Source organism: Leptonychotes weddellii, chromosome 1 (assembly GCF_054177405.1).
Source record: "Leptonychotes weddellii isolate Sample4059 chromosome 1, ASM5417740v2, whole genome shotgun sequence".
Classification (NCBI taxonomy): Eukaryota; Metazoa; Chordata; class Mammalia; order Carnivora; family Phocidae; genus Leptonychotes; species Leptonychotes weddellii.
The window spans coordinates 110,921,486-110,948,555 of NC_138369.1; the positions used below are offsets into that span (position 1 = coordinate 110,921,486).

At 35.4% G+C, this 27,070-nt stretch overlaps 1 protein-coding gene across 1 annotated transcript in view; it reads left to right on the plus strand.

The window, feature by feature from the left end:
- Positions 1-27,070, plus strand: part of NAALADL2 (N-acetylated alpha-linked acidic dipeptidase like 2) — a 1,010,672-nt gene that overhangs the window by 238,505 nt on the left and 745,097 nt on the right. The gene's annotated exons all lie outside the window — the stretch shown is intronic.

Genomic DNA, 27,070 nt, shown 5'->3' on the forward strand with positions numbered 1-27,070 from the left:
AAGCAAACTCATATTGTGCATAAAAAGATGATCACTGTTGATGAATAGGTAAGTTATATTAGAAAATCAGCAAAAGCTAAATAATTTAAAATGTTTGCTCTTTCTTAGCTCCAATAATTTAGAAGTAGCTCAATGAATAAAGTTACAGACTAGGGATTGTTGGATAACTATAGTTGTTGATAAATAGAGCTTAATGTATTTTTCTAAACCTGGTCAGGACAGAGATATCTTAATGATAAGTAGGGAATAAATCTTTCTGGGTTTTTATAAAATCAGTGATCAACTTGGGTGTCATTGTTTTGTGCATAAGCTGATACTGCATGTGCTTTCTAATAACTTTTATGCCTTTTACTTAAGTATTTGTCTCAACCTGAATTAGAAAAGAAGATTTACTTGGTTAATAACCAAATAAGTAGTTCAGAATCACTTTTATAGTGTTTGTGATACGAAGAATAGATCATAGATAGAGAATAGGTGATAGGTACATGTGGATAAATCTCCGTGTTGTTCTCTAAGGTAGACTGGAAAAGAGGTATTAGAGTCTTTTGCTAAATTCTTGGAGGCCCTCTCTGGCCCCTTCTTGGAAAGCTGGTTAGGTTCTTCCTTTTACTTTCTGAGGGAGAAAAAAAAGAAAAAAATGAAGATACTAACAGCTTTGACTTTAGCCAGAGGAGCCTCAGCAGAACTTGGAATCTTAGGTCCAACAAAATACAGCCACAAAGCACCATGGATTGTGACATTAATGTGTCATTATTGGGTGATATTGATCACCCAAATCTATTTTATTAGAGAAAAGACAAGGAATGAGAATAAGAAAAAGACTGCTGTAAAGTGCTTCTATTTTTAATATTCCCAAATTGAGGTGAACCAAATACAGAGTTCTATAAAGTACAACAGAGGGTCTAACTGGCCAACTTGTGCAGGCATCACATCTAATTACCTAGATTACAGAGCCCCCTCCTCCTGCTCAGGATATTCTAGCACGTTCTCATGAAGCCCACCCTGGGGAAGAGTTTGAGAGGTTTGTGTTACAGAAGTCAGGAAAGATCACAAAAGGATGAACTGGGTCTTAGAGAACTGGTAATGAGCTTCTTAGTTTAGGATTTTCTTGGGTACTGGAGACTTATTCTATCTTCTACTGCTGAGGCCATTGTCATTATAAGAAAACAGTTTTTATTAACCCATATGGCCTCATATGTTCTGTCTGGTGGCCAATAATACAAGGACAGAACTTTAGGACTGGAAGAGAGCATAGCTTACATTATTGGTGTGGTGTCTGTAGTTGTTACCTATTAGGGCAATTTGTAATCTTCCATTTATTTTCTCTGCCTTTGCTGCTACCAAAGAAGGTTAAGTCACAATATGGGGTTAGGGCCGGGTACAGAAGGAAGGGAGGATCAAGACTCTGCAAGGTGTTACTGAGTCTTGTCAATTGTGACTTAAATTCTTTTTTTTTTTTTTAAAGATTTTATTTATTTATTTGACAGAGAGAGACACAGCGAGAAAGGGAACACAAGCAGGGGGAGTGGGAGAGGGAGAAGCAGGGTTCCCGCTGAGCAGGGAGCCCGATGTAGGGCTCGATCCCAGGACCCTGAGATCATGACCTGAGCTGAAGGCAGACGCTTAACGACTGAGCCACCCAGGTGCCCCTAAAGTAAATTCTTTAAAAATGTAATTATTTGAAAAGCTGTGGAGCATCCTAACTACATTCATAACTCTCAAAAGGAGCTCTGTTGTGAAATGCCATTTAGAAATGGCGCTGAGGATTAACAGGAACTCATTAGTTGATTTAAACAAAACCCAAACCTAGAATTTGTTTTTAGATCAGTATTTAAGGAGGTGAGCAGCGCCTCACATGCAAAAGACATGAGAGTCACAGAAAGGGCTTTTAGGAAATTGCTTTCTAGCAGCAGCTAGTATTATTGCAACAAGCACAGGGAACACCCAACTGGCCAACAACAAAGAGAAGTAAACTATGTTGCTAAAAGCTACCACAAAGAGATGGTGTAGAGATTGAGCAAAGGTAGAGGTACAGTCTCAAGATCAGCTCTCACAAAGGCTCTGCTATGAAGTGCTGGCCACTAGGTCTGACTTGGGAGGCAGTAGATGGAGTGTATGGGCCAATGGGAACTTGTCGTGCAGAGCATAGTCTCTCATGTGTCTCCTTCACAGTATGAGTCACCCTTGAGGAAAAAGGGGATCCTGGGCATCTCAAAACACTGCAGTCTGCTCTCTTTCACTGTATTCAAGGACAGAGATTGAATGACAAGTTTACATGATCCTGAGGGAAACCAAGTGGGATTTCCTGGCAGTCATAAAGACAGACGTAGGCTCCAGTTTCCTGGTATAATGTGTAACCTTGGAAAGGGTTAAAATCAAGGAAATGTCTCTGTTTGGTTCCTAATATTGGTACCATAGCTTATTATAAAATTAATAATTTGTGTGATGACAATAGGGCATGCTTTATCTGACTTAATTTCTTTCCCTCTTCTCTATTATGTGGTTTATTAAAAACAATAATTTGTCAGAAATGTGCATAAGAGGTAGTCATTTTGTGTCTTGCTGAAAAATTTTTCTACAAGTACACCAGTATGCAGAAAAATGATAATTTGTAAATCATCAATGTCCCAATACAATAATGTACATCCAATAGATACTCCAAAGAATGTTGATAATTTATTTAGATTCAAGGGCATACTGTCACTTTTATTATTATTTACTACAGTTTTATATTTACTTTACATATGCTCCCTGGTAGACGTTGGTGAGATACAATGTACATACAAAAGAGTATCATATAGGAAAATATACTTTATATTTTGAGTTTTGGTGTTTGACATTAGGGTTTATTAGCTTTGGAATAGTTGCTATAGGAAAGGGCAGTTGTGAAAGAAAAGAGTGTTGAGATAAGAGTTATTACATCCACTGGATCTCAGATAATTTCCTGCATGAGGTAAAAAACTCAAGTTCCTTGAGCATTTTTGTTATTTTGTAGTTTTTTGGACCCTTTCCATGAGAAATTATCATGAAATGCATTGGTAACCACTCTACCCCCTACCTCAACATAGACCTGGACAACCAGAACCCTGTCTTGGGCTACACATTCTTTCCAGATGCTTCTCTGGACATCCTCCTACCACATTCCTCCCAAAAGGACATGCCCAACTAAACCCAACTCCATCCATCTCCCTTCTGTCCTCAAATACTATGCCATTGGTACCAGGGAGCCAGAAATTCCCTGCCCCAAATATACCCTTATTTTGCTTCCTGGCCTGCTCAGGCTCCTTCCAGGATGTGTCTTAGAGGCTGGGGGAAAGGACAGGGAGAAACCATAGAGCTCAGATGCAGCTGGTGGTCTCCATGCATGTGCCAGACTTCTGACTGTTCTGATGGAGCCTGGTTTGGGAAGAGAGTGGAGTGAGGCTGTGGGTTCTCAGTTTGTACTCTTCTCCTGACCTTGCAAATGATTCCAAATACTAAAATTAAAAACAAAACAAAACTAAAAACTGTCAGTTATTTTTGGATTAAAAGTAACATTAACCTGTTTATGATTAAATGAAAGAGAATTAAGATTGTATGAGTTAACTCTTAAGAGTAAATGAGTTTATTTTTCAAATAGCATCTTTCTTTTTTAGAATATTTGTGTTCAAATAAATATGATACTTAGTTGCAAATTGTTAATACTTTCATCCATTTAAGAATTAGGAAATTGTATAAATCATTATTAATTCTGGTAATAAAACTAAAAGCAAGCAAACAAAAAAATCCCACAGTCAAACCATAAGTAATGCAGTTCTGTTTTTATGTAGCCTATGTCTAATTCACAGTGAGGTTTTATAAAAAAAAATTGAAATAGGGATTATATTCTTTCTATTTGTTTTTATCCACTCCTAAATGTATTCTGTTTACCCAGGATTAGCTTAATTACCGTATCTATGTGTTTAGTGTAGCACATCTTTACAAGTGGCTACTCAAATACTTTGAAGGTAATACTTAGGGATTTATGATGATGTAAGTCACTGCAAGACAAAGAGTCAAAATGAAGGCAGTGCAAAATAATTTTGGAAGTTATTAAAAATAACTCAGAGCTTGCGTAGAAACTAAGTAATCACAATAAAAGAAGTTTCAGTAGTCCAAAAAGCAATTGACTGAAGTTTGTGATCAAGAATTTGGGATGGAGGAAAGGTGAGAAGAAGGCCTAAGAATCATGTTATGGAACAGGAAATGATGACTCAGCAGCACATTGTGTGTAGGAGACAACCATGGTAGAGAATGCTTTCATTTTAAATGGTATTAAAATTAGTGGCACAGAAGTGACTATGAGAAACCTGGGTAGAAGATAGCAAACAGTGAAGCCTTATCTGACCTGAAAACAGTATCTGAAGTAAAAATAAAATAACACGAATAGTATGGACTACCCCCACCCCCGACACACACACAAAGCAAAATAGTCACCATTTATATTTCATCCAACAGATATTTATTGAATACCCGATATTTACCAGGTACTTGAGCTAGGCACAAGATACCTCAGTGAACAAAACAAAGATTCTTGCCCTCTGTGGAGCTTGCATAAAACCAAGCTTATTGTTCAGTTGTTTCTAAAAGATTAATATTTAATGTTATCTTTTGCAAAAACCCATAAAGAATATATATTATACACATATGAGGACATCAGTATGTCCATAATTAAAAAAACAAAACCAAAAACCGTCTTGCAATAGTATGAGCTTTTGATATATCTACAAATGAAATACAACTAGAACTAGGGAAAGATGATTCTACAAGTAAGCAAACATGAAAAAAATTGTTAGTGACCATACCGGCACACAGATAAACAGTTTGACATCTCAGTGATTTATTTAAAAGATAATTATCTTATTGTAATTGTTGTTTCTCTTTCGCTTTTGTAAACCTGATCTAGACTGAGAGGTCTCTACCTCCACCCCTCAGTTCACTAGATAGTCTTCCTGTTTCTACTACTCTACCTTCAAGTTCTGATGACACTGCACTATCTCCATGTCCTATAAGATGTAGGGGTGGTAACAGGTTTCTACTGTTGCTAGATCCTGGATGCTTCATCACCCCCTGTTGATTCCCATAGCCCTAGCCCATACTTCTATAGATTATCTGTTAATTAAACTGTCAGTCAACTCTTGTGTGTGTGCTCCCAGGACCCCCCAAAATAGAAAAAATAAATAGCAGTGATGAAGAGAAGCTCGGGTCCAAATACCTAGATGGATTCAGATTGTCTTCTCAGGTCTTACTGCCTTTGGAAGATGGGAAAATGTACTCTTTCAGAAGAGTTTGACTTTGGGAATTCTTGGACAGAGACCATCAAGAGAACATCTATATTAGAAAAGCCAAAGAATCCACATACCCTAACTACATGAGTTTAAAAAAACATTTAAACCCATAGTCAGTATCAGAGCTTCTTCTTCCAAATGTTTCTTCTTTCTAACATTTAAAAATATTCTCACCAGAATTCTGTCATTTAAGTATAGTATTCCCAGGACCAAATACCGCATCAGAACTTAGAACTAAGAATTATGTTTCTTCATCTTATTCTGTTTCTTAGATTGATGGTGAATGACCTGCCTTGTGTGGTGATTCTCTTGCCATTTGTTCAATCCCTTTTTATCCAGATGTGTGGTAGAGACAGTATAGCTCCATTCAGCACATTCCTCTGACCCCCGTTTGAAACATTCATGTATGGATAAGCGGTCTAACATAGCAGATGGCCTATACTTGGGTTGACTCTTACAATGCTTCAGTAAATTTTTTTTGTCCCTTCATATCTTGGTTTTTTTTTTTTAAAGAAAGCTAGCTTCATTCCTTGTACAATTTCCTTTCCCCCAAATTTGAATATCTTTCAAATGTTGGCATTGCATTATATTATAGCTTTATTTTATGCCTCCGCTTCAAATAAGCTATCTTTATATGCAATTAATTCTAGAAAAAACCCTTAAATTTCAAAGTTAAAAATAAGCTGACAGTATTAGGAGTAAGATGCTATCTACTCCTAGGGAATAAGGGCTAGTACCAAGCATAGGTGGAATATTCATTTTGAGTTATCCTTCTTAAAATAAGTCCTCTCTGTCTAGAGTATAAATATCTTCTATTGCTAGTTTAAAAGTTTAGCCGATGCACTTTTTCTTTTTTAACTAAGCAGGGTTTTGGATTGATTTATGTAAGTTAAAAATAGTCACTTTATCTTCTTATAAACTGTGTCATACACATTGAAATATGAAGGTTTATTTTGAGTCAGTGGAACCACTGTACTTAAAAGGCATTCACATGGATAACAGTGTCCTTACATGCATAAGTACTTAGTGCATCATGACAGATAGAGGTTTTAGAGAAATAAACAGTATCCCAATTTGTTTTGTCTTGGTACATTCTTTTCTCTTATGAGATAGGATACTTTATTGTATTGATATAAGATTTATAATAATCATATTTATTATATGATAATTTGTTTCTTTTAAAATTCTGTTGGTTTTTATATATAAAAACTGTTTTCAAATGGCTTTTTTTTTTTTTTTTTTAACAACACAAGCCAGTTAGAGACTAGTCCTGGTGAATGACTTCTGGCAGAATTAAATTGAGGGTATTTAACAATATCCTTTATAATGTATTCTATTGATTATTTTATTCATTTTGATTCAGAAAACAGTTATTTACTGGGTGATATATAAGGTGGGTATAATGATAGGAGCTTGGTAAACTCTGTAAATAAGATACAAATCACTGCCAAAGTTATGGTCAAATCATTTGTCCAATGGTAATTCTGAGTGTAGTCAGTCATAATAATGCTTCTGGTTGAAGTCATCCAGAATCATTGGCTGTTTTGGACAACATTTTGCTATATGTATACATGGTCCTCCCTCCCCAATTAAAAAACAAAGTAATAAAAAAAATCTAAGTATTATTGAAAATTGGTTGTTTTATAATGAATTTATTTCTATGGCTAGCTTTCTCATAAAGAGAACATAATTAATTATATCAACTAAGTATGTGTATTTGTTTTAAAGAAGGATTTATATTAGTCCTAAGTTTTTTCAGGTCTATCACATCAGACACAAAAATACATAATCTAACTGGATGCTTTTATAATCTGCATAGAAACAATTTGAATTGTGCAGGTTGAGAGATATACTTGAGCCCATTCAGATTCGAAATGCTGCTACCTTTTTCCTCAAAGAAATTATTTGGTTTAACAATAGCTTTCATTTTTTAAGAAAGAAAAATAAAGGTTGGAAGTATCTAATGTCTAATATAAATGATTCTAGTACAATTACAGTTGCTGAGCAACTGAAGAGGATGTGAGAAGTTTAAGCTTCACGGTAGCAAGAAGCCCAGTTTTTATAACGGTGGATTCATTTTCTTCCTTTTCAAAGTAGAGTATATGGAAAACTGTATGATTTAATGAGACTTTTAAATATATTTAATGTTTGTTGGTAAGTAGGTTAGATTCAGTGTGCCCAGTGTTATCTCTCTAGTATTTACTCAATAAATCGTGTCAAATTGCATTAACTATTTTACTGTATTCTTTCTTTTGTTTTAGAAGTACTAGACAAAATTATGGTTTTACAAAATAGAATTATTGATTATATAAAACCAAACAAATATATGATTATAATCTTTGGTCATATTTATTCTTTATATTCTGGCCCTATTAATGAAGGATGAGGGATATGAGAGAGGAAAATATAAGAATAAAATAAAGAAAAAGGAGTAGTTTTCTACATCCATTGATACTCAATTGGTGGAGGCTGGTAACAGTTCTCTTCTAGAGTCATTGGTTGGTTGCCAACCCAGGGTATCTTTTTCTGTACTTAAGTTTTACAATCACAGAAAAAATATACTCTGTATTAGAGACTATCAGATGTTAGACACTGTGGTCCTTCCCATGTGGTGCTTAGTATCCAATTAAAATTTTTGATTTAAAAAATTTTTTCATTTTTAATAACACAAAAATTTTAATGTATATTTAACTTCCTAAGAAATACAGTACTATGAATATCCAATAGTCTTACCATTATAATGAAGATATTGCTGATCCTTTAATATTTTCTTCTCTTGATTTGAGGATTTATTACTTATTAGAAAACCAAAATTATTATCTATAGAAAATCACCATTTTCATGAGAAAATTTGCATCATAGAAAAATTAAACAGTGGATTTATAAAAGAATACATATTTTTTTAAGTTAACTTTATTTAAGTGTAAATTATTTAAGGAGATGTACACAAATCATGGGTGTCACAAAGTAAGTACACCTCGGTCGTTAGACTACAGATGAAGACAGCACCCCGGAAGCACCCCTCAACTCCTGTCCCAGTCATTTTTTATAATACCGGGGAAGGAGATTTATCTTACTTAATTTAAAAGTTGAAATTATTAGCCCTGTATTTTTCAATATGATTATTTAAATGTGCTGTAATCATGTGACTACTTGAGTATATGTTTATAATTTAATTTCCTGAAATATTTTTATATGCTGAGGATAGTCTAATGCCAAAAATTGGCATTTCTCCATCTAATGGAGGAAAAAAACAGCTATGGGTGAAGTATCCATGAGATGATTTCACTACTCTCTGTTATTCTTTTTGTATTTTTGGTGGGGGAGATCACAAGAGAAGTGGTAGAATGGTTATAAAATGTAGGATTAAATCTAAGTGTTGGACAGTTATGGGGAAGTTGGCATTTCCAGATCTAGATTCTTGACTAGACATTGTTCCTTTTTTTTTTTTTAATATTTATTCATTTGAGACACAGAGATAGAGAGAGAGAGAGAGAGCATGAGCAGGGGTAGAGGCAGAGGGAGAAGCAGGCTCCCCGCTGAGCCAGGAGCCTGATGTGGGGCTCGATCCCAGGACCCTGGAATCATGACCTGAGCCGAAGGCAGACACTTAACCATCTGAGCCACCCAGGTGCCCCTAGACATAGTTCTTTAAGCAATTATTCTGTTAATTCAGTACTATATGTTTAATTGGGGAAGCAGGTAATGACTTATAAGGATCTGTCTAATTCTGAGACTTTGTGCATTGTCTTTGAACTAAAGTTGTTTGCAGAAAGAAGACTGAAATTTACTGGTTTTGTTTGTGGGTTTTTTTGTTTGTTTGTTTTTGCATTTTATATCATTTATAGTTACTTAACACTTAGAACCTAAGGAATAGAATGTACTTTAGGAAATAGTAAGTTAAAATTTGAGAACAAAATAAGAACAAATGGCTCTCCAAATGTTCTATAATGCCAGCACAAAAATGGACTGACAACCTTTAATAATTGAAAGATATTGAGTAATTAAACCTTCAAATAAATTATAAATGGCTTAGACATAGCGTTAAATAGGAGATATCCATGCAACTCTCGAAAAACAACTAAATTACCTTTGCTGAAGAAATGTTACTTTTCCTTCCCTGCTTTCTCACACATCTTTTAATACATGGTACTTCTTCATAAGTAGAGTAGTAATAATTATTGAAAAGCCACCTAAATGATGTAGAAAATGATTTTAAATTAGAATATTCTTTCTAGCTTTATTGAGATGTAGTTTACATATCATACACTTTACCATGTTTTTTAGTAAACTCACAAGGCTGTGCAACCATCACCCCAATCTAATTTAGGATATTTATCCTCCCCAAAAGAAATTCCACAGCTGTTGGTAATTGCTCCCCATCTTTCACACACACTACATCTCCCTCCACCTAGACTTAGTTCGAGACAACAACAGATCTACTTTCTGTCTCTATCTCTAAAGGATATATCTCAAAAGGTTATTTAGTTGTTCTAATTTTGCTTTTGTTTGTTTTAGTGTACCACATCTGAATATCACTTGTTGATTGCTGTCCAGTTTTACCTGGAACATCGTGGCACAAAACACAATCTTCTAGTACTATGTATGTTATCTTATTAACTACTGATACCTATCAAGCCTTTCCTTGTTTTAGTAGTAATATGTCATGTTAACATTTCAGGAATTACTATGTATCAGCTTGAGTCTATTTTGTCAAGCCTTCTTTGTATCATTTTAAAAATCTTTACTCATTAATTTTCCTTAGGCACTTTGTTACAAAAACATAGTCATCTTACTGTGAAAGAGAGACCACTCTCTTGAGAAGACCATTGGAAAACCCAATGAATTATTTAATCAAGGTTTGCCATCTTAAACTATAATCATATTTTGAGAACAAATGAAAATATAAAACAATTCACAACTCTCCAAGAAAAAAATTTGTTTCAGTTACGTAGGTGTTTTATGTAAAAGTATATTTTGAACTAAATGACTATCCTAGTTCTCTCTAACCTATATTGGGCCCAAATTATCCTATTAGTTGTCAAAGTGATTACACTAACTTCGTTTCTGATTATGTACCAGTATCATCTCTGCTTCTCTAACAGTGGTGGTTAACTGTTATGGAAGTTTATAGTTTAAAATAATTGAGGATAACCATAACAGCCTTCACTTACTTATTAGATGACAAATTAGTTATCAGAACCTTTCTATTATCACTAATCATTTGTCACAGGTTGGCCTTCTCCCAAAGCTGACTTTAACATGGAATTTAGAGTACAGGATGTTTGGTACAGAGTCCCCTGAGCTTTAATACCTGTGGAAGGGAGGAGAGGAAAGAAGAGTGGGCCAAAGGAGGAATCCAACTGCTCCATAGTCCTAAGGACAGCCTTAGCCAACACCACAGGGAGATTTGGGCCTAGCATGGCCCTTGAGAGTTGCCCTGAGTTGGGCCTGTAGAAGAGAACTTTTTATTTCCATGTAAGTCAGTCATTCAGTGTGAGATACCCAAGATATCCTGTTGGGCTATGTGGTTCTCTGCCTCTGAGTTTAATCTTTGAAGGCACTGACAGCTGAAGGCTGTCTGCTAATAGCACTCCCAGGAGTGGGGGCAATAAGTTCTTCCTTGAAGATGGATCACAGATTTAATAATCCTGTAAATTCTGTATGGAAAATATTATTATCCCAATTTTACAGAGAGCAAAACTGAGATTTTTCTAGTTGCACAGATAATAATTAGCTAAAATGGGATTAAAAACTAAAATTGTCTCACTCTAGAGCCTTATACTTTCCACTGTACTTCATTGCTTTCTAAGATTTTTGTGTGGTGATACAATTTTCAGACACCAGTTTTTTTTAAGCCATGTATATCCAAACATCTTCTTACTGATTTGAAGATAGATAATTTACATAGCCCTTTTCTTCTGGATTACAGTTTATAGCATATTTCCTCAGATATGATTCAGATAAGGTTATGGGTCCTTATAGACATTTGGTAAACAAGACAGGATAAGCATCATTATTCCAAATTATAGATTAGGGAACAGATACAAAAGTGATTAGATGATTTTTCACAGTCACAAGATAAATGAGAAAACTTAAAACTGAGCTTGAGTGTTCTAAGTCCTGAGTACTCATCATTAAGGATTCATTCATTAGAAATATGCTTGTGTATTTTAGTGTTTCAGCCTTTATAGGACTTGAAATTATGTTAGCTCACGCTCACATACTAGGTCTTTATGAAGTGCTGCCTTAATTGAATTAGAATTTGTCTCTTACATCAGCATTTTTACTCCCCTACTTTTTTTTTCTTCATGAGTACCATAATAGTCATCCTTTGATATATTCAACTTCTGCTTCTAGTTAACAAAAATGTATATAGAAATTGCACAGTGAAGTGATAAAACACTGATAACTCCGATGGATAGGACTTACATTTTAGTAATAGGTTCTGGTTCTTGCCCATACAATGTGCTCAACTGTGTCCAACTTGAAGCATGAGGATAATAGCCACCCCCATTTTATCAGATATAGCATTCACTGGATGCAGAATTTAATTTGTGCTAAAATATTCTTTTCCTGTTTTGCTTTTTCCCTGTACGTATTTTTTCTTTTGTAATTTGCTTGTTTGATTTGTGGCAATGCTGATAGCTTCAGTAAGTCTGTCTTCCATGAATTTGTACTTTCCAAGTATATATAAATAGTCCAAAGAGAAGCAGTAGAAATGAGCAGAACATACTGTAACAATAAAAATCATTCTTTCCCTTGTTCTCTTTGGCATATTATTTTTAATATTGGGCCTTACTTTTTGTTTCCTTTATAGCTAGGCTGTAGGTAATTACTGAAATTTGAAACATTCTCATAAAGATACTTTCAATTTAAAATAAATCTAAAAAGAAAGTTAAACTTCTATATAGCCTTTTTTTTAGTTTTTTATTTAAATTCCATTAGTTTCAGGTGTACAGTATAGTGATTCAGCACTTCCATACACCCAGTGCTCATCACAACAAATGCACTCCTTAATCCCCATCATCTATTTAACCCATCCCCCCTGCCCCCAACTTCCCCTCTGGTAACCATCAGTTTGTTCCCTAAAGTTAAGAGTCTATTTCTTGTGGGGTGCCTGGGTGGCAAAGTCGTTAAGCATCTGCCTTTGGCTCAGGTCATGATCCCAGAGTCCTGGGACTGAGCCCCACGTTGGGCTCCCTGCTCGGCAGGAAGCCTGCTTCTCCCTCACCCACTCCCCCTGCTTGTATTCCCTCTCTCACTTTGTCTCTCTCTGTCAAATAAATAAATAAAATCTTGAAAAAAAAAAAGAGTCTGTTCCTTGGTTTGCCTCCCTCTGTTTTCTTTGCCCTTTGCACACTTGTTTTATTTCTTAAAATCCACATGTGAGTGAAGTCATGTGGTATTTGTCTTTCTCTGACTGACTTAATTCGCTTAGCATAATACTCTCTAGCACCATCCATGTCGTTGCAAATGGCAAGATTTCATTCTTTTCTATGGCTGAGTAATATTCGATTGTATATATATATACCACCTCTTCTTTATCCATCCATCAGTTGATGGACTTGTTTCCATAATTTGGCTATTGTAGATAATGCTGCTGTAAACACTGGGGTGCATATATTCCTTTAAATTGGTATTTTTGTATTCTTTGTGTAAATAACTAGCAGTGCAATTGCTGGATCATAGAGGAGTTCTCTTTTTAAATTTTTGAGGAACCTCCATACTGTTTTCCACAGACACTGCACCAGTTTGCATTCCCACCAACAGTGCAAGAGGGTTCTGCTTTCTCCACATCCTCTCCAACACTTACTGTTTCTTGTGTTGTTGATTTTAGCCATTCTGACAGGTGTGAGGTGATATCACATTGTAGTTTTGATTTGTATTTCCCTGATGATGAGTGATGTTGAGCATCTTCTCCTGTGTCTGTTGACCATTTGTATGTCATCTTTGGAGAAATGTCTATTCATGTCTTCTGCCCATTTTTAATTGGATTATTCATTTTTTGGTATTGAGTTTTAGAAGTTCTTTATATATTTTGGACACTAACCCTTTATCAGATATGTCATTTGCAAATATCTTCTCCCATTCTGTAGGTCGCCTTTTGGTTTTATTGATTGTTTCCTTCACTATGCAGAAGCTTTTTATTTTGGTAAAGTTCCAGTAGTTTATTTTTGCTTTCATTTCCCTTGCCTCTGGAGACATATCTAGAAAAAAGTTGGAGTGCCTGGGTGGCTCAGTCAAGTGTCTGCCTTCATTTCAGGTCATGATCTTGGGGTCCTGGGATCAAGCCCCATGTCGGGTCCCCTGCTCAGCAGGGAGTCTGCTCCCCTCTCTCCCTCTGCTCCTCCCTCCCCCACTCATGCTCTCTCTCTTTCTGTCTCTCAAATAGATAAATAAAATCTTAAAAAAAAAAAAAAGGTTGCTTTGGCCCATGTCAGAGAGGTTATCGCCCATGTTCTTCTGTAGGATTTTTATGGTTTCAAGTCTCACGTTTAGGCCTTTCATCCATTTTAAATTTATTTTTGTGTATGGTGTAAGAAAGTGGTCCAGTTTCATTCTTTTGCATGTAGCTGTCCAGTTTTCCCAGCACCATTGAAGAGACTGTCTTTTCCCCAGTGTATATTCTTGCTTCCTTTGTCACAGATTAATTGACCATATAACCATGGGTTTATTTCTTGGCCCTCTATTCTGTTCCATTGATATATTTGTCTGTTTTTGTGCCAGTACCATACTGTTTTGATTACTGCAGCTTTGTAGTATATCTTGACATCTGGAATTGTGATACTTCCATCTTTGTTCTTTTTTCTCAAGATTGCTTTGGCTCTTCAGGATCTGATTTTACTCATATGTGGAATCTAAAAACAAAACAAAACAAGTGAATAAAAAGAATCAGACCTATGAATACAGAGATCAAAGTGATGGTTGCCAAAGGGAAAGGGGTAGGGTGGGGAGATGGCCAAAATGACTGAAGGGCAGTGGGACATGTGGTTTCCAGTTATGGGCTGAGTCATGGGAATAAAAGGCACAACATAGTGAATATAGTCAGTGATATTGTGATAGTGTTGTATGATGACGAATGTTAGCTACACTTGGGTTGAGCATAGTATAACATATAGAGAAGCTGGATCACTATATTGTACACCTGAAACTAATGCAACATTGGAAGTAAACTATACTTAAATTTTTTTAAAGAGTTAACACTTAGGAATAACAAAAGGGAATATGAAATCATTCTTCACAGTATGAAAAATTAAGGTTAAATCACTAAACAAGGCCTCACTGTATCTTACTAAGCACTTCCTCATATTGTGTCATATTGCTGTTCAGGTCGACTGAAGCACTATGTGCAGATGCAAATGGTCAAAGGAAACAAAAGGGGAAAAGAAGATAAAACTGGGGAGTCCACTTTCTTGTGGGCTTTAAAGAATTCTAGAATATTCGCACTTATGAAAATATGTGACCTAGATATTGTATTTACTATATAGTTCATATAGAGTTGAGAAAATGCTGCAAAAGAAAGTTAGCAGAACAACTACCCTATGTTAATAGGCATAATTAATTTGTTGAGCTTGCTGAAATTCTTATCCTTCTAGGAATCTGGCCATCACTTTTAGTGCCTTTATCATTACACGTTTTTACTTGGTGGGTTATTTTCTCCCAGAGAAGAAGCATCTCTGATTATTTAATAGGAGATGATGGAAAAAACAGGATTTGCTTTGGAGAAAGCTTTAATAATCTGCTTTCCAAAAGTACATTCATAAAAAAAGTTTTAAAAATGTTGTCATCTGTATGTGTGAGGTGGTAGCAATGTTAGTGTGTGTCTCTGCATGTGCATAAGCATGCACAGCCTGACTGTACGTAGATTGTAAATGTTTATGTGATCCAACCATTCAACCTTTGAGGCCTTCAGCTTGTGCTATGAAAGAGTTTTTAGTAATCTCTACATCCAGTGTGGGGCTTTAACTTAGGACCCTGAGATCAAGAGTCATGCTTTACCAACTGAGCCAGCCAGGCACATGAAGTAGTTTTAAAAATCACGTTTAGAGGTTATAGTTTACAGAACCACAGCTTTCTGTAAGCCTTTTCTCCTGTACATTGACCAGTTATGTAACCTATTTAGTTGTGTTTCAACCGTTTTGACTTTACCTAATGGGGCCCCAGTGATTTTGAAAAGTTTAATGAGTATTAAATAAATATTTTATGTGGAAATAATTTTTAAGGAAACTACTAAAATCATTATTGTAAACCTGAAGTAGGTAGGAAATCAAAATAGGCAATGTAAGATGTAGTCAGATATGGAAACGGTACTAGGGATGTATATGCAGGCTGTATTTGCATCAGAAGTGTCCTGGACTATAGTTTTCTTTTTGGTTGTTAGAAAACAATAACAGCAGCTTCTATTAAAAAGAGCTATGTTGTGTAAAAGTAACAGAAACAAATATAAAGACAATGAAATTTCTATGCAGCATATTAGAATGTAACCTAAAATAATATGACAAGAACCTAGGGTTCTGTCTTCCTTAAATGATTAGTATGTTCAAATTCTACCAATTTCACTTTATGATAGCACAATAAAAAGATTTGAGGAGCATTGTCCTTTCTGTAGTCACCAAATATAAAGGTGCCAGGGATTTTTAGGCAAGCCTTTGCAATGAGTCAGTTTATGCAAAACATTTTAACATCATATTCAAGGAGGTGCCATGGCGCATAACTTACGAAAGGACCATTGGGAAATAGATTCACATTTTGTATTTCATAAAAATTATTTGGAAATAATAGATAATGCTTAGGTAATCTATTAAATTAGTTGATATTTCTTGAACCTCTTTACTAACTTTATAAAACTGTTTATTTTCCTGAAATATATTTTCTTTTTTTTTTTTTAATATTTTATTTATTTATTTGAGAGAGAGAGAATGAGAGAGAAAGAGCATGAGAGGGGAGAGGGTCAGAGGGAGAAGCAGACTCCCTGCCGAGCAGGGAGCCCGATGCGGGACTTGATCCCAGGACTCCAGGATCATGACCTGAGCCGAAGGCAGTCGCTTAACCAACTGAGCCACCCAGGCGCCCTATTTTCTTGAATCTTTCTGTACAGATAACTTACCTTTCCTCATCGTTACCACCCTTTACGTTTTTGAAAAGTAAAATAGAAAATTTTATATATTTAAGCTCTCAAAATTTTATATATGTGTAAAGTGTTGAGGGACGCCTGGGTGGCTCAGTTGGTTAAGCATCTGCCTTCGGCTCAGGTCATGATTTCTGGGTCCTGGGATCGAGTCCCACATCAGGCTCCCTGCTCAGCAGGGAGCCTGCTTCTCCCTCTGCCTGCCACTCCCCCAGCTTGTGCTCTCTCTCTCTTTCTGACGAATAAATAAATAAATCTTTAAAAAAAAATAAAGTGTTGATATTTCTTCAACAGATATTTAGTGTCTAGGTAAGGCAAGGCATATGCCCCTTCCCGGTACACATGAATCCCCACCCCATTACACTGCATTGTAATAAGAGTGATTTCTTATGGAATTTTAATGAAAATGTGAATGGTTTGAATACAAAAGAAAGGCTGAAAAATATCTGCCTAGATAAAAATTTAAGTGTGTATTTTGTGCATTATTTTTATATATGGAATCCTAGAATTTTGTGTACTTCAGGCCATCTTAATTGAATGATTAAAGGACATTTTGTGAAGTGAGATCAATAGAGGCTAGGCTTTTATATTGATCTCTGAACTCCCAAGACAGCACCAGTTTGTATAAAATTTCCTGAGGAAACATTACCAACACTTCAGGTAAAACTTGAATCTTGTGCTCCCTGTGGTGTCTGCATTTAGTTTGGGCAACAATTCCAGCAAGTTTATTTTGGGGGTCAAAATGAACCTTATTAAAATACATATTTTCATATACCATAAATAAGCAAAAGATATGTGTCCTCCTACACTGATAATATGATGTGTGTTTGTGTATGTGTGTGTAGCAATTGCCCTAATAATGTCCAGAAATAATTCTTTAAGAATACTCTGAAATAAAAGTTATTTTTGACAGATATCTTCCAAAATGTAATTGGTTTACATATAATTGCACCATATAGCAGGTCAATTCTTTCCATTACGTGGAGGTATATTTTGCAGTTAATTCATCCTTGAACTTTGACTTTAAAGTTGTGTTTCTCTCAAAAAGGTGATATATTGGTTCATTATTCAAAAAATTTTATGCCTTACATAAATATCTGGTAACTCTAGTTTCAGTAATTATCCAGGGCAAAACAATGTTAGGCATGCCCTATGACATTTTATAACATGTGTTTCTATCACGTTTAATATGTTTTATATAATTTGTCATAAATAGATTAAAAAAATACAAAATTGAGTTTTCTTTGCCATGTGCTGGAAGGCAACCAAACTATTCTGGGAGTCCTGGCTTTAGTTTTACAGCATCCTTGGGCTCACCTCTTGATAGAAGCAAGTGGTCATCTATTCAGCGAAGATGTCAGTTTAGACAATGTATTAGTTTGCTAGGGCTGTTATGACAAAGTACCATAAACTGGGTGGCATAAACAACAGAAAATTATTTTCTCAAATACTGGAGGCTAGAAGTCCATGATCAGTGGCAGAGTTGGTTCCTTCTACGGGTTATGAGGGAAAGATCTGTTCCAGGCCTTCCTCCTTGGCTTGCTAATGGCCTCCTTTTCCCTTATCTTCACATAGCCTTTATTCTGTCCTTTTCTCTTTCTATTAAAATACCAGTCATATTAGATTTGGGCCCGCCCTAATAACTCCATGTTAATCAGCTCTGTAAAGACCCCATCTCCAAATAAAGACAGGTTCTGTGGTATTGGGCATTAGGACTTTAACATGAATGTTTTTGGAAGACAATTTAGCCCATTAACACCTATCCTTACTTGTATAAAAAAGTTATGTTAAGATTATGTTTTTTAGTCTTTTCAGAATTTTTCTAAATAATGAGAAAGATTTTTCAGAATACTTTCTATTACTTTAACAACTCTATAATTAAGAAAAATTTCCTAAGATTCCAACAGTGGGTTTGAAACCTAATCATTTAATCAAAGTCAGCACTAGAACTTAAGGAAGAATAACTGGACTGAATTTAGTTTTGGTTCGGCCATTAGCCATTGGGTTTGCCCTCCCCGCAATATTTAAATAATCTGTGCCTCAGTTCTTCATCTAGAGAGAGGGAAGTCTGTGTCAAAATTTACTCTTTTTATAAGGACATCAGTCATATTGGATTAGTGCCCACATTAATGGCCTCATTTAACTAATTAACTCTGTAAAGACCCTATCTTCAAATGGAGTCATGTCTGAGGCATGAGACTGAGTTTTGGGGGAGATTTAACTCAGCATTCAACTGTTAATGGACATTTAGACTCATAAATTATTGAAACAAACATTGGGCCTATTACCCCATTCATTGTCAAAATACGTGCCTATAGATTATGATTATATATGTCTTTAGATTGTATAGCAAATACATACACCTCAGTGATAAATATAGAGATAGATAAATCCTCCCTCTTTTTCTCCCTTCCTCTTTCCTTTTATCCATCTCTGCGCACACAGTCATTCCTTTAGTAATCATGGGTACATTACCAACAAGACCACTTGAGATTTAGATTAAGTAATTTGCCAAAGCCCCCTTGTGATAACCCAAGCAGCAGAATTTGATTTCTAATTCAAATGTGTTAGATTCTTCAACTCTTACTTTTAACCACTATTTATTAAGACCTTCTTGCTTTTATCTTATTCAAGCTGCTTTTCTCCTAACCCTGACAGTCCTTTGCTTACATTTTATACTATTTATTGTTGCAAACCAGCACTGGAATTTCTGAACCAGCTCAAGTGATTAGAAGTACATTGGTGTGGGTAAGCCACAGACCTTGTGGTATTAACTGCAAACCATACATTAGAATATCTGAGGGTTCTTCATATATTGGAGAAAACCATCATGAAAAGTGCAAATATTATCATGTGATAATATTTTAGTCCCCATCTTTAGTCACTGGGCATTTTATAAGGGGTACAAACTTAAAGTTGATAAATTTGACTTTAGCTCTTTGTTCTTTCCTTTTGTGGAAGTGTTAGAGATAGCAAACAGATATCCAGAGAAAGGGTGAGGGTGACAAATTGTGTGACTGGATAATCCACAGGAATCATATAAAATGACAAAATCACCTACAATCTTAATATTAAGTCTTAGAATTACTGGGTTGGTGATTTTGTTATAAGGTACTTGGCAAAATATCCCTGCAAACACCTTGTATGAAAATATGATAATGTGATTCTTATCAAAAGCTCTTGAAAGTACAAATTGATATGAGCACATAGTAATAAAATTAAATACTTTCCATAAGAAGATTAATAATATTTATCATTTTTCTTAGAGTAATGCATTTAGAATTTTAATTTTACAAACATAGTTTTAGCTTCTTATAAACCCTCAGTTTACCTCCATTGTTAATCAGCATTTTAGAATTATTTTCTAGGTCTCATGGAAGTTTATCTCTTTAAAATAGTCTTATCAGGAAACTTGTTTTCTTCAAGTTGTGGACAGCTATTTGTTCACTGTCAATAATAAAAACATTTCCATATATTTCTACAGTAACTTTAGTTCGCAGAAAAGTATGTTATTTTATTATGCTCTTCAAAATGCAACTGCCTGGGCTTCCTTCATCTGATAACCATTTCGGATTAGTCATTGATTTGTCTCCATTGTCCGTACCAGGTTGCAGCCTCTTAAAGGACACAGACTGTGCATTTTGTTATACATCTTTACCCCATAGTGTCCTTTGAAATGCCAAGAACTCTGAAGTTGTTTAATAAGAATCACTTGGATTGATTTTTATCTTTGCAGCCACATAAGGGAGACAGATGCCATTTCCTCTGACTTTAATATGGTCAAGCACTCCCGGGAGCAGAGATTAGGAGTCCTACCTTCAGCTTCCAAGCCCAATTCTGAACCTCTTAGCTTAATGTAGGGCCTCTTGCTGAAATAATCCTAACTGCAGGCATGAATGAAACGTGTTCTCTGTGCAAGGCCTGAGGTCCTAACAGCAGCTTTCTATGGCCAGCTGGAATTTTCTTTGAAATTACATATTTTATCTTTAAGAATTCTATAAATATTAGTTTGCGTTGATTATATCTATTTGAATATAAAAGTAACATTGTATATACTTAACATCAAGTAGAAGAGTTGTACCAGGAAGCTGTGCCACCTTTATCTTGTAGGTCCTGTTATCTCCTTCCTTTACCTGTCACACCTGGAATTTGCATGCCCCAGTTTAAGAAGCCCTGTTGAGATCTTTCACAAAAGTCTCTTTGCTTTAAGGTTGACTATAAAAATGCTTCAGATATCAAAATTCACATGGATAGTACAAATTCATGAGGAGGCCCCTTAGTCTAGGGGATAGAACATTGACTTTCACGGAGCCCTAAATTTGAAACTGCTGGAGTCCATGCAGGTCACTGTCAGGTGAAGAGGAAGAGAAAGGGGTAAAGGCATGTTTTTGGTCTCCTACCCTTGCTTCAAACTGAACAGCTCCGTTTGCATCTACTTGTCTTTTAAGGTTTTATTTTGTAAAAAGTTTGCTTTTCTATCTTTGTTTTTTTTTTTAAAAGAGCCAATGAATTATGTAGAAGGAATAAGGCAATTTTAACAGAAAATTTCTTTGAATAACTGTGTTTCTTTATCAGGCATTTATTCTTCATACTAGCTTTATTTTTTTCAAACAAAATTCTTATAAATAACAAGCAAAAATGAGCTAATGTGTCAAAACTAAGTATCACAGTGACTTAGAGCTATAAAAGTGTCACACATGTATTCTAGGCCTGACTTCTCATTCACAATCATGTCTTTTCCAGATGTCAAGTAGCTTTTTTGTTCAACTACTTTTAGTAATGGGAATTCACAACTTTTTGCTGCAGCCTACAATATTACTGGATACCTTTCCTTGTTAGTAAGTTCTTTGTAAAACTGAACCAGAAACCTCTTGCCTGTAGTTTTTGCCCCAACCTATACAGTCTCATGCTCTACAGAAAAGCACAGAAGACAGGTATCCTTTATCTACAAAGTAACCCTCCAACAGAGGCAGAATTACTGTGAAATTAATACAGCTTAAGCTTCAAGCATCTCATGTGCATGAACCACTTCCAAAGCTCTGGGAGGGGCCCCGGGAATAGTCCTGAAGGTCATGTGTTTTTTAGATTAGCCAAAATAAGATATTTTAATCACAGTTAGGACAATTCTTCTCCAACTTCTCCTCCCTTACATTTCTCCTCATGTATGGTGGGGTTGGAGGGGCTGGGGGCAGGTTGGGGACCTGGTTATGGGATGTTGCAGTTGGGAATGTACTTAGTTTGGGTTTAGTAGGGTATGTTTATGTGGCTCACAGTAATTTTCTTCTTCTTTTTTTTTTTTTAAGTTATTGCTCTCCATTCCAATACATAGGAGTGGCTTCTAGGAAATTGCTACCACTAACTCTGCTAGAACGCAAACGTGTGGCCAGAGGTCCTAGCATAATATGAACATGTCCTAAAATGTCTCACACCATAAGTAAGTGGGGTAGTGGATGTTTGAATGCATGAAGTCAGAAGCTAGTTGATCAAAATCTGTCTAATCATCACAGGCGTAAAATTGTTAAGTGGCGGCTTCTCTAGCCAGTGTTTCCTGTTCTCAGGAGTATACACTGTAATGGAGCATATGCAATTATAAATACCATATATATTTTTTCATTTTCCATGAAATTGAACAAAATATAATTCTTCAGAATTCCTATGTTTGTGTTACATAAAACTGTAGCAGTACTATAAACCCTGAGTAGATCTGTGACAGCTTATAAGCGAAAGAAACTTGACCGAGGGTTCTCGTAATTTGTTAACAAACCTAAAAATTTACAGATTTTCAAAGACGACTTGTAAAACTGACAGAAACTCTTCTAAAATATCATTACCAAAAAATAATTTTTAATCAACCATACCAAAAAAACTCTCTCTCTATTCTCTGTATAGAAAATATTGCAAAATCATTGCCATAGAATGATTAAAGAGATAATCAAAAATATACAGCCAAAAATGTAGGGGAAAATGTGCTATAAAAGTGTGCTAGGCAGTTAATTAAAAAAATAGTATTATATTATTTTTCTGAACATTTTTTATGAATGCAGTTTAAGTTGGCATTTGAAAATTTTGACCTTTTTTTGTCATCCTAAATATTCACTTGAATAACTATTTTTGCATTTTGTTATTTTGTGTTAATTTTCATAGAGAGTCCCTCCTTCACAAATTGTGTGACCTTTAGGACCCAAACTAATTCATCCTCAAAATATTCAGAAACAGCCCTTAGGTCTTCTTTTTCTTCCCTAGGTAGACATCCTCAGGCTCTTTCCAGTATGATGATTCTTTTCAGATTTTGCATCAATCACTGATTCATGGCCTGTTTGCTCCTTAGCTAAGGCCCTACTCCTCTTAGGAGACTGGGGATGAGTAGACTTGAATGCTTGAGTGAAGGCGCAGCACAGCTTAGTAAAATCAGTACTTGTACCTGTTTGGCATCAAACATATGGAGATACCAGAATTTCAAGTTATTAATCCTGTTATGCTAGACAATACATCTTACCTTTAAGATTCAGCTCCCTTAGCTGTAAAAATAGGAATGACAGTTCCTAGCTCAAGGTTGAGCAGTATAATGAAAAAAATAGGCATGAGTCACCTAGCTCAGCACTTGGTACATAGCAGATGATCAGGTAATGTTTGCCATTCTTTTTATTAGTGTTTAAACAGAAACACATGCTCTCCTGTACCTTTCACAGAGACTGGAGAAAGTTTGATTACATTTTCAAAGAATGTAACATTTCTCATTTTGCAAGTGATGAAAAGCCAGTTTTCCCCTGGTAAGCTACAGACAGATTGAGCAAATGAACCACTAGTCACTGAAACCAAGCCTAGCTAGGCCTGGAGGAATTTCAGGCAATTATACAGAGTTCTGACTTCCCAGCGGACCCTGTAGATGTCAGCTGATTCCAGAAGCTTATGGTGGAACTTCTGGCGTTTCTTTGGGCCTTCTGTGTTTAATGCTGGGCAAGACGCCAATTATCTGGGAGGAAGGTAAGAATATGGGATGTTTAAACTAGTTTCTTTATATATGGATTAATTATCCAGGTTGAGAATTATCAATAGCTTTCTTTACCTTCTGACAGCCTCTCTTTTGGTCATTACATGTTTAACACGTTAAACAGAAGAACAGCTGGGGAAGAGACAAATCAGTATTTTTAGTTGCACTGAAAGTGAGTTTGAAGTGAGGGAATGAAGTCACAGTTAAAAAATGGCTGTAATAATAAAGATAATGGTAGTAATAAATGACATGTGTATTTAAATTTTCTGTGATCATGTTCCCACTGCCTAGGGGCACCAAAGTCAAATAATGTATAGGCAAGAATGACAAAAAATAAGTGAGTTGAGTGGGCTGGGTACAGAGAAATAGTTCTCTGTGATAAAGATGCACACATACACCCTGTCAATACAACACTATGTGAGAGCTGACAGACCCAGGAGGGGGAGACCAGAGGGAAGGTGGTGAACCTAATAGCTCCTGCCTATTGCACAGGAGCTACCCTGCTTCAAAGGATTTTTGCCATGTGAAAATGTGGAAGTTTTTTTTTTGTTTTTTTTTTTTATTCAGTAGCAAAGCTGGAAATCTGGAATTTTATGGTAAATCATAAAATATAAAATATTGGGCCAGTTTAAAATGAAAACAACACCTTCTGGGTCAAATATAAAGTTTGCCAGGGCTGCTCTAACTTCAGCATAGATTTTGTAACCTCTGCCCACAAATGAGCTGCATTAACTGTTACAGGAACATGTAGCCCCAGGCAGGCACTGGGGTTGGGGACAAGGGAGAATGCCAAAGAAAATCAGCTCAGAGGAGTGACTTATAGAATGAGCTGGGTCTTCAATAATACATGGTATATCATATATCTGTAGATATATTTACCTGTGGTATGTGTAGGTGCACCTTAAGTACAGGGAAATGTATGTGCAAAGGCAGGAGATGTGGGTCTTGTTCTTAGACATTCAATCAAGAGCATCAGTGTGGGTACGTTGAGGATGTGGAGAAACAGTTGATGGCCTGCATGGTTGGAGAATGTACAATGTGGGCTCTTTTGTTTTGTTTTGTTTTGTTTTGTGTTCCACTGGCAATTCAGTTTTAGTCCCTGTGTCTTTATCGAAAGTACTTAATATTTCTTTCTTGATCTATTGAGAATGAAAAAGACAGAATTTTTCCTAAATAAATAGGACAAAAAGGAAAGTGAAAGATATTTACACAGACTCCTGTATCCCTGTCTTTCCACTTGACTATGACACTGAGATATACTTTATAAAGGTAATTTCCGATAAAGGTATAGGAGGATGTAAAAGATGAAAGTAGTTTATATCTTTATAAATGTATTCTTTTGGAAAAATTTACTGCCATCAAAGTGGATATAATTTAAAACCAGGTTTGCTCTTCCTCCCAAGTGTCTGGATTTTCTCTTTTTTGTTTTTTTTTTTTTTTTGTAAGGACATAAAATACAGCTTCTTCTTTTCCAGAAAGAAAGAAAGAAAGGAAGGAAGAAAAAGGGAAGGAGGGAGGAAAGAAGGGAGGAAAGGAGGAAAGGGGAAGGGAAGGGAAAGGAAGGGAAAGAAAGGGAAAGGAAGGGAAAAGAAAAGAAAGGAAAGGAAAGGAAAACTTGCAGTTTTTCTCATCAAGAGATTCTAATTAAAATGTTCCACTTGAAGGACTTTTTGGCCAACCCAAATTCTTGTTAAGCAAATGCTTTATATTCCTTGCTGGAGTATAAGCCTGCAGTATTTCTAGAGGGCAAATTTGCAAAACACCACTAAGCCCAAATATACAACAACATATATAATTTCAATAACTTAAAGCATAGATTGTTTCAGAATTTTTTAATAAGTAGGAATATATTGGTCAACAGATTTTATATGTATCACTTTGGAAAAATGAAATGATACTTTAGCATTATCTTTAAGCAAGAGTATGCTCATCTAGTAGATATAAGAGCAATCCCATTCTCACAAGCCTCTACTCTTTATCTTAAGGAAAGAAAATTTTAAGATTTTCTCTGTAACACAAATTATTCTTTTTGCAATATCATTTTAGAATCTGCTTTTTTTTTTTTAATCTCAGAGGAAGCCAGTACAAACTTTAGTGATTTCTGTGAAATAAACTTGGTATAATTATTTTATTTTAAGCAAAATATCAATTCTTAAGATCTATAAGCCAGGTGGATTTATTCTTCTGTGTTTAACATTATTCTTTTATTTTGAGGATCAGACTTACAGGAGAGTAATCATCATACTAATTTAAATGGATTATTAGTCTGAGTTTCATAGACTATTTCTTATTATTTTTTAGGATTATAATTACATGTAATTTTGTCTAGTGATAGGTCATTTAGTTGTTACATTAAAATTTTAACTGGGGGGCACCTGGGTGGCTCAGTTGGTTGAGCATCCAACTCCTGGTTTCGGCTGAGGTCGGTCATGATCTTGGGTCTTGGGGTCATGAGATCAAGCCCTGTGTGGGTTCCATCCTCAGTGGGGAGTCTGCTTGAGATTCTCTCTCCCCTCTCCCTGTCTCCCTCCCCCTGCTTGTGCTCTCATTCTCTCTCTAGCTCTCTAAAATAAATAAATCTTTAAAAAATTTTTTTGAATGGAAAGTTAGTATATATAGAATTTGATATTTTAGTTTATAAAGTATTATTAATTATAAGGAATTATTGTGTTTTTAATGAATTCATAAGACATTGTAAGTGTATACCCTTTTTAACAAAAGAATATTACTGATAATTCCCTTTCACAAAATTTCTGAGCAGCATTTTGATTTTGACTATGAATTTAATTAGTATGCTTAAAATTAAAGTTCTGAAATATAATTAGAGTTCACATTTCAAATGTATGAGTGGATATGACTGGTTAGTTTGTGAATTGAATTTTTAAGAGTTATACATACACCCTTGCAGATATTTACAGTAGTTTATCATGCATCAACATAATGGATTTTACTTATAACCAATGAAACTGATAGTTAATTTAGTATCTTTACCATGAGCTAAGACTGACTGAGCAGATAACCAGGAAATTAGGAGTGAATTGAGCTAGTGAACTATCTGGTTATTGTTTACGCTATAGAGACCTTTGTGTCTGTAGCTGGAAGAGCTGCTGTTCAGTAATGACTGCTTTGTTCACATATGAGACCAAATGGCAATGCTTCTTCTTCCAGTATAGGTAAACGGAAGATAGTCAAAATTATTTCTCTTATTAGACATATATAAATTATTTTGAAAATAAGATTTTTTGATTAATAATTCTTATTTTGTGGGCAAATTTTATTTCATCTAATGAAGAACTATAAAACCAATATTAAATCAGACCACTTATTGCTACAGTTCTCATGGTTTAATCTTATGTAACTACTCCTTTGCTTCAGGCATAGTGGCCTTCCTTCAACTGAACTAGAGGACCAAGTTCTTTTCTACCTCTAGGCTTTCTCTCATGCTCTCTCACTATCCTCCAAACATTTCTGTGGCTGGCTCCTCAAATTTTATATCTGCTTTTAATGTTACTTCCCTAAACTATGACTGACATCTTGTTATTCTTTCATATCACATCCTGCCCTTTTCTTACATAACCCTATTATAGCTAGTACTTGTTTGTTTGCTTTGTTCTCCTCTGTGTCTCCAACTAGAATGTAACC